We start from the raw sequence: 14844 nt of genomic DNA, 5'->3' as shown, positions 1-14844 counted from the left end.
AGGACGAGAAAGAGAGAGAGGACGAGAAAGAGAGAGAGGACGAGAAAGAGAGAGAGGACGAGAAAGAGAGAGAGGACGAGAAAGAGAGAGAGGACGAGAAAGAGAGAGAGGACGAGAAAGAGAGAGAGGACGAGAAAGAGAGAGAGGACGAGAAAGAGAGAGAGGACGAGAAAGAGAGAGAGGACGAGAAAGAGAGAGAGGACGAGAAAGAGAGAGAGGACGAGAAAGAGAGAGAGGACGAGAAAGAGAGAGAGGACGAGAAAGAGAGAGAGGACGAGAAAGAGAGAGAGGACGAGAAAGAGAGAGAGGACGAGAAAGAGAGAGAGGACGAGAAAGAGAGAGAGGACGAGAAAGAGAGAGAGGACGAGCGAGAGAGAGGACGAGAAAGAGAGAGAGGACGAGAAAGAGAGAGAGGACGAGAAAGAGAGAGAGGACGAGAAAGAGAGAGAGGACGAGAAAGAGAGAGAGGACGAGAAAGAGAGAGAGGACGAGAAAGAGAGAGAGGACGAGAAAGAGAGAGAGGACGAGAAAGAGAGAGAGGACGAGAAAGAGAGAGAGGACGAGAAAGAGAGAGAGGACGAGAAAGAGAGAGAGGACGAGAAAGAGAGAGGACGAGAAAGAGAGAGAGGACGAGAAAGAGAGAGAGGACGAGAAAGAGAGAGAGGACGAGAAAGAGAGAGAGGACGAGAAAGAGAGAGAGGACGAGAAAGAGAGAGAGGACGAGAAAGAGAGAGAGGACGAGAAAGAGAGAGAGGACGAGAAAGAGAGAGAGGACGAGCGAGAGAGAGGACGAGAAAGAGAGAGAGGACGAGCGAGAGAGAGGACGAGAAAGAGAGAGAGGACGAGAAAGAGAGAGAGGACGAGAAAGAGAGAGAGGACGAGAAAGAGAGAGAGGACGAGAAAGAGAGAGAGGACGAGAAAGAGAGAGAGGACGAGAAAGAGAGAGAGGACGAGAAAGAGAGAGAGGACGAGAAAGAGAGAGAGGACGAGAAAGAGAGAGAGGACGAGAAAGAGAGAGAGGACGAGAAAGAGAGAGAGGACGAGAAAGAGAGAGAGGACGAGAAAGAGAGAGAGGACGAGAAAGAGAGAGAGGACGAGAAAGAGAGAGAGGACGAGAAAGAGAGAGAGGACGAGAAAGAGAGAGAGGACGAGAAAGAGAGAGAGGACGAGAAAGAGAGAGAGGACGAGAAAGAGAGAGAGGACGAGAAAGAGAGAGAGGACGAGAAAGAGAGAGAGGACGAGAAAGAGAGAGAGGACGAGAAAGAGAGAGAGGACGAGAAAGAGAGAGAGGACGAGAAAGAGAGAGAGGACGAGAAAGAGAGAGAGGACGAGCGAGATGATATACCTGAAATTGAATGATGGGATAGTTTTCTGGTGGGATAGCTCGTCCAGAGAGAGAGGACGAGCAAGAGAGAGGACGAGAAAGAGAGAGAGGACGAGAAAGAGAGAGAGGACGAGAAAGAGAGAGAGGACGAGAAAGAGAGAGAGGACGAGAAAGAGAGAGAGGACGAGAAAGAGAGAGAGGACGAGAAAGAGAGAGAGGACGAGAAAGAGAGAGAGGACGAGCGAGAGAGAGGACGAGAAAGAGAGAGAGGACGAGCGAGAGAGAGGACGAGAAAGAGAGAGAGGACGAGAAAGAGAGAGAGGACGAGAAAGAGAGAGAGGACGAGAAAGAGAGAGAGGACGAGAAAGAGAGAGAGGACGAGAAAGAGAGAGAGGACGAGAAAGAGAGAGAGGACGAGAAAGAGAGAGAGGACGAGAAAGAGAGAGAGGACGAGAAAGAGAGAGAGGACGAGAAAGAGAGAGAGGACGAGAAAGAGAGAGAGGACGAGAAAGAGAGAGAGGACGAGCGAGAGAGAGGACGAGAAAGAGAGAGAGGACGAGAAAGAGAGAGAGGACGAGAAAGAGAGAGAGGACGAGAAAGAGAGAGAGGACGAGAAAGAGAGAGAGGACGAGAAAGAGAGAGAGGACGAGAAAGAGAGAGAGGACGAGAAAGAGAGAGAGGACGAGAAAGAGAGAGAGGACGAGAAAGAGAGAGAGGACGAGCGAGATGATATACCTGAAATTGAATGATGGGATAGTTTTCTGGTGGGATAGCTCGTCCAGAGAGAGAGGACGAGCAAGAGAGAGGACGAGAAAGAGAGAGAGGACGAGAAAGAGAGAGAGGACGAGAAAGAGAGAGAGGACGAGAAAGAGAGAGAGGACGAGAAAGAGAGAGAGGACGAGAAAGAGAGAGAGGACGAGAAAGAGAGAGAGGACGAGAAAGAGAGAGAGGACGAGCGAGAGAGAGAGGACGAGCAAGAGAGAGGACGAGAAAGAGAGAGAGGACGAGAAAGAGAGAGAGGACGAGAAAGAGAGAGAGGACGAGAAAGAGAGAGAGGACGAGAAAGAGAGAGAGGACGAGAAAGAGAGAGAGGACGAGAAAGAGAGAGAGGACGAGAAAGAGAGAGAGGACGAGAAAGAGAGAGAGGACGAGAAAGAGAGAGAGGACGAGAAAGAGAGAGAGGACGAGAAAGAGAGAGAGGACGAGAAAGAGAGAGAGGACGAGAAAGAGAGAGAGGACGAGAAAGAGAGAGAGGACGAGCGAGAGAGAGGACGAGAAAGAGAGAGAGGACGAGCGAGAGAGAGGACGAGAAAGAGAGAGAGGACGAGAAAGAGAGAGAGGACGAGAAAGAGAGAGAGGACGAGAAAGAGAGAGAGGACGAGAAAGAGAGAGAGGACGAGAAAGAGAGAGAGGACGAGAAAGAGAGAGAGGACGAGAAAGAGAGAGAGGACGAGAAAGAGAGAGAGGACGAGAAAGAGAGAGAGGACGAGCGAGAGAGAGGACGAGAAAGAGAGAGAGGACGAGAAAGAGAGAGAGGACGAGAAAGAGAGAGAGGACGAGAAAGAGAGAGAGGACGAGCGAGAGAGAGGACGAGAAAGAGAGAGAGGACGAGCGAGAGAGAGGACGAGAAAGAGAGAGAGGACGAGAAAGAGAGAGAGGACGAGAAAGAGAGAGAGGACGAGAAAGAGAGAGAGGACGAGAAAGAGAGAGAGGACGAGAAAGAGAGAGAGGACGAGAAAGAGAGAGAGGACGAGAAAGAGAGAGAGGACGAGAAAGAGAGAGAGGACGAGAAAGAGAGAGAGGACGAGAAAGAGAGAGAGGACGAGAAAGAGAGAGAGGACGAGAAAGAGAGAGAGGACGAGAAAGAGAGAGAGGACGAGAAAGAGAGAGAGGACGAGAAAGAGAGAGAGGACGAGAAAGAGAGAGAGGACGAGAGAGAGAGAGAGGACGAGAAAGAGAGAGAGGACGAGAAAGAGAGAGAGGACGAGAAAGAGAGAGAGGACGAGAAAGAGAGAGAGGACGAGAAAGAGAGAGAGGACGAGAAAGAGAGAGAGGACGAGAAAGAGAGAGAGGACGAGAAAGAGAGAGAGGACGAGAAAGAGAGAGAGGACGAGAAAGAGAGAGAGGACGAGAAAGAGAGAGAGGACGAGAAAGAGAGAGAGGACGAGAGAGAGAGAGAGGACGAGAAAGAGAGAGAGGACGAGAAAGAGAGAGAGGACGAGAGAGAGAGAGAGGACGAGAAAGAGAGAGAGGACGAGCGAGATGATATACCTGAAATTGAATGATGGGATAGTTTTCTGGTGGGATAGCTCGTCCAGAGAGAGAGGACGAGCAAGAGAGAGGACGAGAAAGAGAGAGAGGACGAGAAAGAGAGAGAGGACGAGAAAGAGAGAGAGGACGAGAAAGAGAGAGAGGACGAGAAAGAGAGAGAGGACGAGAAAGAGAGAGAGGACGAGAAAGAGAGAGAGGACGAGAAAGAGAGAGAGGACGAGAAAGAGAGAGAGGACGAGAAAGAGAGAGAGGACGAGAAAGAGAGAGAGGACGAGAAATAGAGAGAGGACGAGAAAGAGAGAGAGGACGAGAAAGAGAGAGAGGACGAGAAAGAGAGAGAGGACGAGAAAGAGAGAGAGGACGAGAAAGAGAGAGAGGACGAGAAAGAGAGAGAGGACGAGAAAGAGAGAGAGGACGAGAAAGAGAGAGAGGACGAGAAAGAGAGAGAGGACGAGAAAGAGAGAGAGGACGAGAAAGAGAGAGAGGACGAGAAAGAGAGAGAGGACGAGAAAGAGAGAGAGGACGAGAAAGAGAGAGAGGACGAGCGAGAGAGAGGACGAGCGAGAGAGAGGACGAGCGAGAGAGAGGACGAGCGAGAGAGAGGACGAGCGAGAGAGAGGACGAGCGAGATGATATACCTGAAATTGAATGATGGGATAGTTTTCTGGTGGGATAGCTCGTCCAGAGAGAGAGGACGAGCAAGAGAGAGGACGAGAAAGAGAGAGAGGACGAGAAAGAGAGAGAGGACGAGAAAGAGAGAGAGGACGAGAAAGAGAGAGAGGACGAGAAAGAGAGAGAGGACGAGAAAGAGAGAGAGGACGAGAAAGAGAGAGAGGACGAGAAAGAGAGAGAGGACGAGAAAGAGAGAGAGGACGAGCGAGAGAGAGAGGACGAGAAAGAGAGAGAGGACGAGAAAGAGAGAGAGGACGAGAAAGAGAGAGAGGACGAGAAAGAGAGAGAGGACGAGAAAGAGAGAGAGGACGAGAAAGAGAGAGAGGACGAGAAAGAGAGAGAGGACGAGAAAGAGAGAGGACGAGCGAGAGAGAGGACGAGCGAGAGAGAGGACGAGCGAGAGAGAGGACGAGCGAGAGAGAGGACGAGCGAGAGAGAGGACGAGCGAGAGAGAGGACGAGCGATTGGCATAGGATGTTCTATAAGGTATGTGATACCTTCATATTTTTCTTAAGCGTAAACTGCTATAAGAACTGGAATTTCATCTGCTGCACGACTCACTTTATTAAGTGCCATTGTACCAAAGAAAGAAAATAAGGAAGATGATATACCTGAAATTGAATGATGGGATAGTTTTCTGGTGGGATAGCTCGTGGATAGTTTTCTGGTGGGATAGCTCGTCCAGAGAGAGAGGACGAGCAAGAGAGAGGACGAGAAAGAGAGAGAGGACGAGAAAGAGAGAGAGGACGAGAAAGAGAGAGAGGACGAGAAAGAGAGAGAGGACGAGAAAGAGAGAGAGGACGAGAAAGAGAGAGAGGACGAGAAAGAGAGAGAGGACGAGAAAGAGAGAGAGGACGAGAAAGAGAGAGAGGACGAGAAAGAGAGAGAGGACGAGAAAGAGAGAGAGGACGAGCGAGAGAGAGGACGAGAAAGAGAGAGAGGACGAGAAAGAGAGAGAGGACGAGAAAGAGAGAGAGGACGAGAAAGAGAGAGAGGACGAGAAAGAGAGAGAGGACGAGAAAGAGAGAGAGGACGAGAAAGAGAGAGAGGACGAGAAAGAGAGAGAGGACGAGCGAGAGAGAGAGGACGAGCGAGAGAGAGAGGACGAGAAAGAGAGAGAGGACGAGAAAGAGAGAGAGGACGAGAAAGAGAGAGAGGACGAGAAAGAGAGAGAGGACGAGAAAGAGAGAGAGGACGAGAAAGAGAGAGAGGACGAGAAAGAGAGAGAGGACGAGAAAGAGAGAGAGGACGAGAAAGAGAGAGAGGACGAGAAAGAGAGAGAGGACGAGAAAGAGAGAGAGGACGAGAAAGAGAGAGAGGACGAGAAAGAGAGAGAGGACGAGAAAGAGAGAGAGGACGAGAAAGAGAGAGAGGACGAGAAAGAGAGAGAGGACGAGAAAGAGAGAGAGGACGAGAAAGAGAGAGAGGACGAGAAAGAGAGAGAGGACGAGAAAGAGAGAGAGGACGAGAAAGAGAGAGAGGACGAGAAAGAGAGAGAGGACGAGAAAGAGAGAGAGGACGAGAAAGAGAGAGAGGACGAGAAAGAGAGAGAGGACGAGAAAGAGAGAGAGGACGAGAAAGAGAGAGAGGACGAGAAAGAGAGAGAGGACGAGAAAGAGAGAGAGGACGAGAAAGAGAGAGAGGACGAGAAAGAGAGAGAGGACGAGAAAGAGAGAGAGGACGAGAAAGAGAGAGAGGACGAGAAAGAGAGAGAGGACGAGCGAGAGAGAGGACGAGCGAGAGAGAGGACGAGCGAGAGAGAGGACGAGCGAGAGAGAGGACGAGCGAGAGAGAGGACGAGCGAGAGAGAGGACGAGCGAGAGAGAGGACGAGCGAGAAGATACTGAGGAAGATGAGAGAGGACGAGAGAGGACGAGAAGAGAGAGGACGAGAAAGAGAGAGAGGACGAGAAAGAGAGAGAGGACGAGAAGAGAAGAGAGAGAGGACGAGAAAGAGAGAGAGGACGACAAAGAGAGAGAGGACGACAAAGAGAGAGAGGACGAGAAAGAGAGAGAGGACGAGAAAGAGAGAGAGGACGACAAAGAGAGAGAGGACGAGAAAGAGAGAGAGGACGACAAAGAGAGAGAGGACGAGCGAGAGAGAGAGGACGAGCGAGAGAGAGGACGACAAAGAGAGAGAGGACGAGAAAGAGAGAGGACGAGAAAGAGAGAGAGGACGAGAAAGAGAGAGAGGACGAGCGAGAGAGAGGACGAGCGAGAGAGAGGACGAGCGAGAGAGAGGACGAGCGAGAGAGAGGACGAGCGAGAGAGAGGACGAGCGAGAGAGAGGACGAGCGAGAGAGAGGACGAGCGAGAGAGAGGACGAGCGAGAGAGAGGACGAGCGAGAGAGAGGACGAGCGAGATGATATACCTGAAATTGAATGATGGGATAGTTTTCTGGTGGGATAGCTCGTCCAGAGAGAGGACGAGCAAGAGAGAGGACGAGAAAGAGAGAGAGGACGAGAAAGAGAGAGAGGACGAGAAAGAGAGAGAGGACGAGAAAGAGAGAGAGGACGACAAAGAGAGAGAGGACGACAAAGAGAGAGAGGACGAGAAAGAGAGAGAGGACGAGAAAGAGAGAGAGGACGACAAAGAGAGAGAGGACGAGAAAGAGAGAGAGGACGACAAAGAGAGAGAGGACGAGCGAGAGAGAGAGGACGAGCGAGAGAGAGGACGACAAAGAGAGAGAGGACGAGAAAGAGAGAGGACGAGAAAGAGAGAGAGGACGAGAAAGAGAGAGAGGACGAGCGAGAGAGAGGACGAGCGAGAGAGAGGACGAGCGAGAGAGAGGACGAGCGAGAGAGAGGACGAGCGAGAGAGAGGACGAGCGAGAGAGAGGACGAGCGAGAGAGAGGACGAGCGAGAGAGAGGACGAGCGAGAGAGAGGACGAGCGAGATGATATACCTGAAATTGAATGATGGGATAGTTTTCTGGTGGGATAGCTCGTCCAGAGAGAGAGGACGAGCAAGAGAGAGGACGAGAAAGAGAGAGAGGACGAGAAAGAGAGAGAGGACGAGAAAGAGAGAGAGGACGAGAAAGAGAGAGAGGACGAGAAAGAGAGAGAGGACGAGAAAGAGAGAGAGGACGAGAAAGAGAGAGAGGACGAGAAAGAGAGAGAGGACGAGAAAGAGAGAGAGGACGAGAAAGAGAGAGAGGACGAGAAAGAGAGAGAGGACGAGAAAGAGAGAGAGGACGAGAAAGAGAGAGAGGACGAGCAAGAGAGAGGACGAGAAAGAGAGAGAGGACGAGAAAGAGAGAGAGGACGAGAAAGAGAGAGAGGACGAGAAAGAGAGAGAGGACGAGAAAGAGAGAGAGGACGAGAAAGAGAGAGAGGACGAGAAAGAGAGAGAGGACGAGAAAGAGAGAGAGGACGAGAAAGAGAGAGAGGACGAGAAAGAGAGAGAGGACGAGAAAGAGAGAGAGGACGAGAAAGAGAGAGAGGACGAGAAAGAGAGAGAGGACGAGAAAGAGAGAGAGGACGAGAAAGAGAGAGAGGACGAGAAAGAGAGAGAGGACGAGAAAGAGAGAGAGGACGAGAAAGAGAGAGAGGACGAGAAAGAGAGAGAGGACGAGAAAGAGAGAGAGGACGAGAAAGAGAGAGAGGACGAGAAAGAGAGAGAGGACGAGAAAGAGAGAGAGGACGAGAAAGAGAGAGAGGACGAGAAAGAGAGAGAGGACGAGCGAGAGAGAGGACGAGCGAGAGAGAGGACGAGCGAGAGAGAGGACGAGCGAGAGAGAGGACGAGCGAGAGAGAGGACGAGCGAGATGATATACCTGAAATTGAATGATGGGATAGTTTTCTGGTGGGATAGCTCGTCCAGAGAGAGAGGACGAGCAAGAGAGAGGACGAGCAAGAGAGAGGACGAGAAAGAGAGAGAGGACGAGAAAGAGAGAGAGGACGAGAAAGAGAGAGAGGACGAGCAAGAGAGAGGACGAGAAAGAGAGAGAGGACGAGAAAGAGAGAGAGGACGAGAAAGAGAGAGAGGACGAGAAAGAGAGAGAGGACGAGAAAGAGAGAGAGGACGAGAAAGAGAGAGAGGACGAGAAAGAGAGAGAGGACGAGAAAGAGAGAGAGGACGAGAAAGAGAGAGAGGACGAGAAAGAGAGAGAGGACGAGAAAGAGAGAGAGGACGAGAAAGAGAGAGAGGACGAGAAAGAGAGAGAGGACGAGAAAGAGAGAGAGGACGAGAAAGAGAGAGAGGACGAGAAAGAGAGAGAGGACGAGAAAGAGAGAGAGGACGAGAAAGAGAGAGAGGACGAGAAAGAGAGAGAGGACGAGAAAGAGAGAGAGGACGAGAAAGAGAGAGAGGACGAGAAAGAGAGAGAGGACGAGAAAGAGAGAGAGGACGAGAAAGAGAGAGAGGACGAGAAAGAGAGAGAGGACGAGCGAGAGAGAGGACGAGCGAGAGAGAGGACGAGCGAGAGAGAGGACGAGCGAGAGAGAGGACGAGCGAGAGAGAGGACGAGCGAGATGATATACCTGAAATTGAATGATGGGATAGTTTTCTGGTGGGATAGCTCGTCCAGAGAGAGAGGACGAGCAAGAGAGAGGACGAGCAAGAGAGAGGACGAGAAAGAGAGAGAGGACGAGAAAGAGAGAGAGGACGAGAAAGAGAGAGAGGACGAGCAAGAGAGAGGACGAGAAAGAGAGAGAGGACGAGAAAGAGAGAGAGGACGAGAAAGAGAGAGAGGACGAGAAAGAGAGAGAGGACGAGAAAGAGAGAGAGGACGAGAAAGAGAGAGAGGACGAGAAAGAGAGAGAGGACGAGAAAGAGAGAGAGGACGAGAAAGAGAGAGAGGACGAGAAAGAGAGAGAGGACGAGAAAGAGAGAGAGGACGAGAAAGAGAGAGAGGACGAGAAAGAGAGAGAGGACGAGAAAGAGAGAGAGGACGAGAAAGAGAGAGAGGACGAGAAAGAGAGAGAGGACGAGAAAGAGAGAGAGGACGAGAAAGAGAGAGAGGACGAGAAAGAGAGAGAGGACGAGCGAGAGAGAGGACGAGCGAGAGAGAGGACGAGCGAGAGAGAGGACGAGCGAGAGAGAGGACGAGCGAGAGAGAGGACGAGCGAGATAGAGGACGAGCGAGAGAGAGGACGAGCGAGAGAGAGGACGAGCGAGAGAGAGGACGAGCGAGAGAGAGGACGAGCGAGAGAGAGGACGAGCGAGATGATATACCTGAAATTGAATGATGGGATAGTTTTCTGGTGGGATAGCTCGTCCAGAGAGAGAGGACGAGCAAGAGAGAGGACGAGCAAGAGAGAGGACGAGAAAGAGAGAGAGGACGAGAAAGAGAGAGAGGACGAGAAAGAGAGAGAGGACGAGAAAGAGAGAGAGGACGAGAAAGAGAGAGAGGACGAGAAAGAGAGAGAGGACGAGAAAGAGAGAGAGGACGAGAAAGAGAGAGAGGACGAGAAAGAGAGAGAGGACGAGAAAGAGAGAGAGGACGAGAAAGAGAGAGAGGACGAGAAAGAGAGAGAGGACGAGAAAGAGAGAGAGGACGAGAAAGAGAGAGAGGACGAGAAAGAGAGAGAGGACGAGAAAGAGAGAGAGGACGAGAAAGAGAGAGAGGACGAGAAAGAGAGAGAGGACGAGAAAGAGAGAGAGGACGAGAAAGAGAGAGAGGACGAGAAAGAGAGAGAGGACGAGCGAGAGAGAGGACGAGCGAGAGAGAGGACGAGCGAGAGAGAGGACGAGCGAGAGAGAGGACGAGCGAGAGAGAGGACGAGCGAGATGATATACCTGAAATTGAATGATGGGATAGTTTTCTGGTGGGATAGCTCGTCCAGAGAGAGAGGACGAGCAAGAGAGAGGACGAGCAAGAGAGAGGACGAGAAAGAGAGAGAGGACGAGAAAGAGAGAGAGGACGAGAAAGAGAGAGAGGACGAGCAAGAGAGAGGACGAGAAAGAGAGAGAGGACGAGAAAGAGAGAGAGGACGAGAAAGAGAGAGAGGACGAGAAAGAGAGAGAGGACGAGAAAGAGAGAGAGGACGAGAAAGAGAGAGAGGACGAGAAAGAGAGAGAGGACGAGAAAGAGAGAGAGGACGAGAAAGAGAGAGAGGACGAGAAAGAGAGAGAGGACGAGAAAGAGAGAGAGGACGAGAAAGAGAGAGAGGACGAGAAAGAGAGAGAGGACGAGAAAGAGAGAGAGGACGAGAAAGAGAGAGAGGACGAGAAAGAGAGAGAGGACGAGAAAGAGAGAGAGGACGAGAAAGAGAGAGAGGACGAGAAAGAGAGAGAGGACGAGCGAGAGAGAGGACGAGCGAGAGAGAGGACGAGCGAGAGAGAGGACGAGCGAGAGAGAGGACGAGCGAGAGAGAGGACGAGCGAGAGAGAGGACGAGCGAGATAGAGGACGAGCGAGAGAGAGGACGAGCGAGAGAGAGGACGAGCGAGAGAGAGGACGAGCGAGAGAGAGGACGAGCGAGAGAGAGGACGAGCGAGAGAGAGGACGAGCGAGAGAGAGGACGAGCGAGAGAGAGGACGAGCGAGAGAGAGGACGAGCGAGAGAGAGGACGAGCGAGAGAGAGGACGAGCGAGAGAGAGGACGAGCGAGAGAGAGGACGAGCGAGAGAGAGGACGAGCGAGAGAGAGGACGAGCGAGAGAGAGGACGAGCGATTGGCATAGGATGTTCTATAAGGTATGTGATACCTTCATATTTTTCTTAAGCGTAAACTGCTATAAGAACTGGAATTTCATCTGCTGCACGACTCACTTTATTAAGTGCCATTGTACCAAAGAAAGAAAATAAGGAAGATGATATACCTGAAATTGAATGAAGGGATAGTTTTCTGGTGGGATAGCTCGTCCAGAGAGAGAGGACGAGCAAGAGAGAGGACGAGAAAGAGAGAGAGGACGAGAAAGAGAGAGAGGACGAGAAAGAGAGAGAGGACGAGAAAGAGAGAGAGGACGAGAAAGAGAGAGAGGACGAGAAAGAGAGAGAGGACGAGAAAGAGAGAGGACGAGCGAGAGAGAGGACGAGCGAGAGAGAGGACGAGCGAGAGAGAGGACGAGCGAGAGAGAGGACGAGCGAGAGAGAGGACGAGCGAGAGAGAGGACGAGCGAGAGAGAGGACGAGCGAGAGAGAGGACGAGCGAGAGAGAGGACGAGCGAGAGAGAGGACGAGCGAGAGAGAGGACGAGCGAGAGAGAGGACGAGCGAGAGAGAGGACGAGCGAGAGAGAGGACGAGCGAGAGAGAGGACGAGCGAGAGAGAGGACGAGCGATTGGCATAGGATGTTCTATAAGGTATGTGATACCTTCATATTTTTCTTAAGCGTAAACTGCTATAAGAACTGGAATTTCATCTGCTGCACGACTCACTTTATTAAGTGCCATTGTACCAAAGAAAGAAAATAAGGAAGATGATATACCTGAAATTGAATGATGGGATAGTTTTCTGGTGGGATAGCTCGTCCAGAGAGAGAGGACGAGAAAGAGAGAGAGGACGAGAAAGAGAGAGAGGACGAGAAAGAGAGAGAGGACGAGAAAGAGAGAGAGGACGAGAAAGAGAGAGAGGACGACAAAGAGAGAGAGGACGAGCGAGAGAGAGAGGACGAGAAAGAGAGAGAGGACGAGAAAGAGAGAGAGGACGAGAAAGAGAGAGAGGACGAGAAAGAGAGAGAGGACGAGAAAGAGAGAGAGGACGAGAAAGAGAGAGAGGACGAGAAAGAGAGAGAGGACGAGAAAGAGAGAGAGGACGAGAAAGAGAGAGAGGACGAGAAAGAGAGAGAGGACGAGAAAGAGAGAGAGGACGAGAAAGAGAGAGAGGACGAGAAAGAGAGAGAGGACGAGAAAGAGAGAGAGGACGAGAAAGAGAGAGAGGACGAGAAAGAGAGAGAGGACGAGAAAGAGAGAGAGGACGAGCGAGAGAGAGGACGAGCGAGAGAGAGGACGAGCGAGAGAGAGGACGAGCGAGAGAGAGGACGAGCGAGAGAGAGGACGAGCGAGAGAGAGGACGAGCGAGATGATATACCTGAAATTGAATGATGGGATAGTTTTCTGGTGGGATAGCTCGTCCAGAGAGAGAGGACGAGCAAGAGAGAGGACGAGAAAGAGAGAGAGGACGAGCGAGAGAGAGGACGAGCGAGAGAGAGGACGAGCGAGAGAGAGGACGAGCGAGAGAGAGGACGAGCGAGAGAGAGGACGAGCGAGATGATATACCTGAAATTGAATGATGGGATAGTTTTCTGGTGGGATAGCTCGTCCAGAGAGAGAGGACGAGCAAGAGAGAGGACGAGAAAGAGAGAGAGGACGAGAAAGAGAGAGAGGACGAGAAAGAGAGAGAGGACGAGAAAGAGAGAGAGGACGAGAAAGAGAGAGAGGACGAGAAAGAGAGAGAGGACGAGAAAGAGAGAGAGGACGAGAAAGAGAGAGAGGACGAGAAAGAGAGAGAGGACGAGAAAGAGAGAGAGGACGAGAAAGAGAGAGAGGACGAGAAAGAGAGAGAGGACGAGAAAGAGAGAGAGGACGAGAAAGAGAGAGAGGACGAGAAAGAGAGAGAGGACGAGAAAGAGAGAGAGGACGAGAAAGAGAGAGAGGACGAGAAAGAGAGAGAGGACGAGAAAGAGAGAGAGGACGAGCGAGAGAGAGGACGAGCGAGAGAGAGGACGAGCGAGAGAGAGGACGAGCGAGAGAGAGGACGAGCGAGATGATATACCTGAAATTGAATGATGGGATAGTTTTCTGGTGGGATAGCTCGTCCAGAGAGAGAGGACGAGCAAGAGAGAGGACGAGAAAGAGAGAGAGGACGAGAAAGAGAGAGAGGACGAGAAAGAGAGAGAGGACGAGAAAGAGAGAGAGGACGAGAAAGAGAGAGAGGACGAGAAAGAGAGAGAGGACGAGAAAGAGAGAGAGGACGAGAAAGAGAGAGAGGACGAGAAAGAGAGAGAGGACGAGAAAGAGAGAGAGGACGAGAAAGAGAGAGAGGACGAGCGAGAGAGAGGACGAGAAAGAGAGAGAGGACGAGCGAGAGAGAGGACGAGAAAGAGAGAGAGGACGAGAAAGAGAGAGAGGACGAGAAAGAGAGAGAGGACGAGAAAGAGAGAGAGGACGAGAAAGAGAGAGAGGACGAGAAAGAGAGAGAGGACGAGAAAGAGAGAGAGGACGAGAAAGAGAGAGAGGACGAGAAAGAGAGAGAGGACGAGAAAGAGAGAGAGGACGAGAAAGAGAGAGAGGACGAGAAAGAGAGAGAGGACGAGAAAGAGAGAGAGGACGAGAAAGAGAGAGAGGACGAGAAAGAGAGAGAGGACGAGAAAGAGAGAGAGGACGAGAAAGAGAGAGAGGACGAGAAAGAGAGAGAGGACGAGAAAGAGAGAGAGGACGAGAAAGAGAGAGAGGACGAGAAAGAGAGAGAGGACGAGAAAGAGAGAGAGGACGAGAAAGAGAGAGAGGACGAGAAAGAGAGAGAGGACGAGAAAGAGAGAGAGGACGAGAAAGAGAGAGAGGACGAGAAAGAGAGAGAGGACGAGAAAGAGAGAGAGGACGAGCGAGAGAGAGGACGAGCGAGAGAGAGGACGAGCGAGAGAGAGGACGAGCGAGAGAGAGGACGAGCGAGAGAGAGGACGAGCGAGAGAGAGGACGAGCGAGAGAGAGGACGAGCGAGATGATATACCTGAAATTGAATGATGGGATAGTTTTCTGGTGGGATAGCTCGTCCAGAGAGAGAGGACGAGCAAGAGAGAGGACGAGAAAGAGAGAGAGGACGAGAAAGAGAGAGAGGACGAGAAAGAGAGAGAGGACGAGAAAGAGAGAGAGGACGAGAAAGAGAGAGAGGACGAGAAAGAGAGAGAGGACGAGAAAGAGAGAGAGGACGAGAAAGAGAGAGAGGACGAGAAAGAGAGAGAGGACGAGAAAGAGAGAGAGGACGAGAAAGAGAGAGAGGACGAGAAAGAGAGAGAGGACGAGAAAGAGAGAGAGGACGAGCGAGAGAGAGGACGAGAAAGAGAGAGAGGACGAGAAAGAGAGAGAGGACGAGAAAGAGAGAGAGGACGAGAAAGAGAGAGAGGACGAGAAAGAGAGAGAGGACGAGAAAGAGAGAGAGGACGAGAAAGAGAGAGAGGACGAGAAAGAGAGAGAGGACGAGAAAGAGAGAGGACGAGCGAGAGAGAGGACGAGCGAGAGAGAGGACGAGCGAGAGAGAGGACGAGCGAGAGAGAGGACGAGCGAGAGAGAGGACGAGCGAGAGAGAGGACGAGCGAGAGAGAGGACGAGCGAGAGAGAGGACGAGCGAGAGAGAGGACGAGCGAGAGAGAGGACGAGCGAGAGAGAGGACGAGCGAGAGAGAGGACGAGCGATTGGCATAGGATGTTCTATAAGGTATGTGATACCTTCATATTTTTCTTAAGCGTAAACTGCTATAAGAACTGGAATTTCATCTGCTGCACGACTCACTTTATTAAGTGCCATTGTACCAAAGAAAGAAAATAAGGAAGATGATATACCTGAAATTGAATGATGGGATAGTTTTCTGGTGGGATAGCTCGTCCAGAGAGAGAGGACGAGCAAGAGAGAGGACGAGAAAGAGAGAGAGGACGAGAAAGAGAGAGAGGACGAGAAAGAGAGAGAGGACGAGAAAGAGAG

Source organism: Tetranychus urticae, chromosome 1, assembly GCF_039701765.1.
Source record: "Tetranychus urticae isolate SD_2017Ah chromosome 1, NJAU_TeUrti_SD_1.0, whole genome shotgun sequence".
NCBI classification, from domain to species: domain Eukaryota; kingdom Metazoa; phylum Arthropoda; class Arachnida; order Trombidiformes; family Tetranychidae; genus Tetranychus; species Tetranychus urticae.
Note: the sequence above shows the minus strand (reverse complement) of the source record.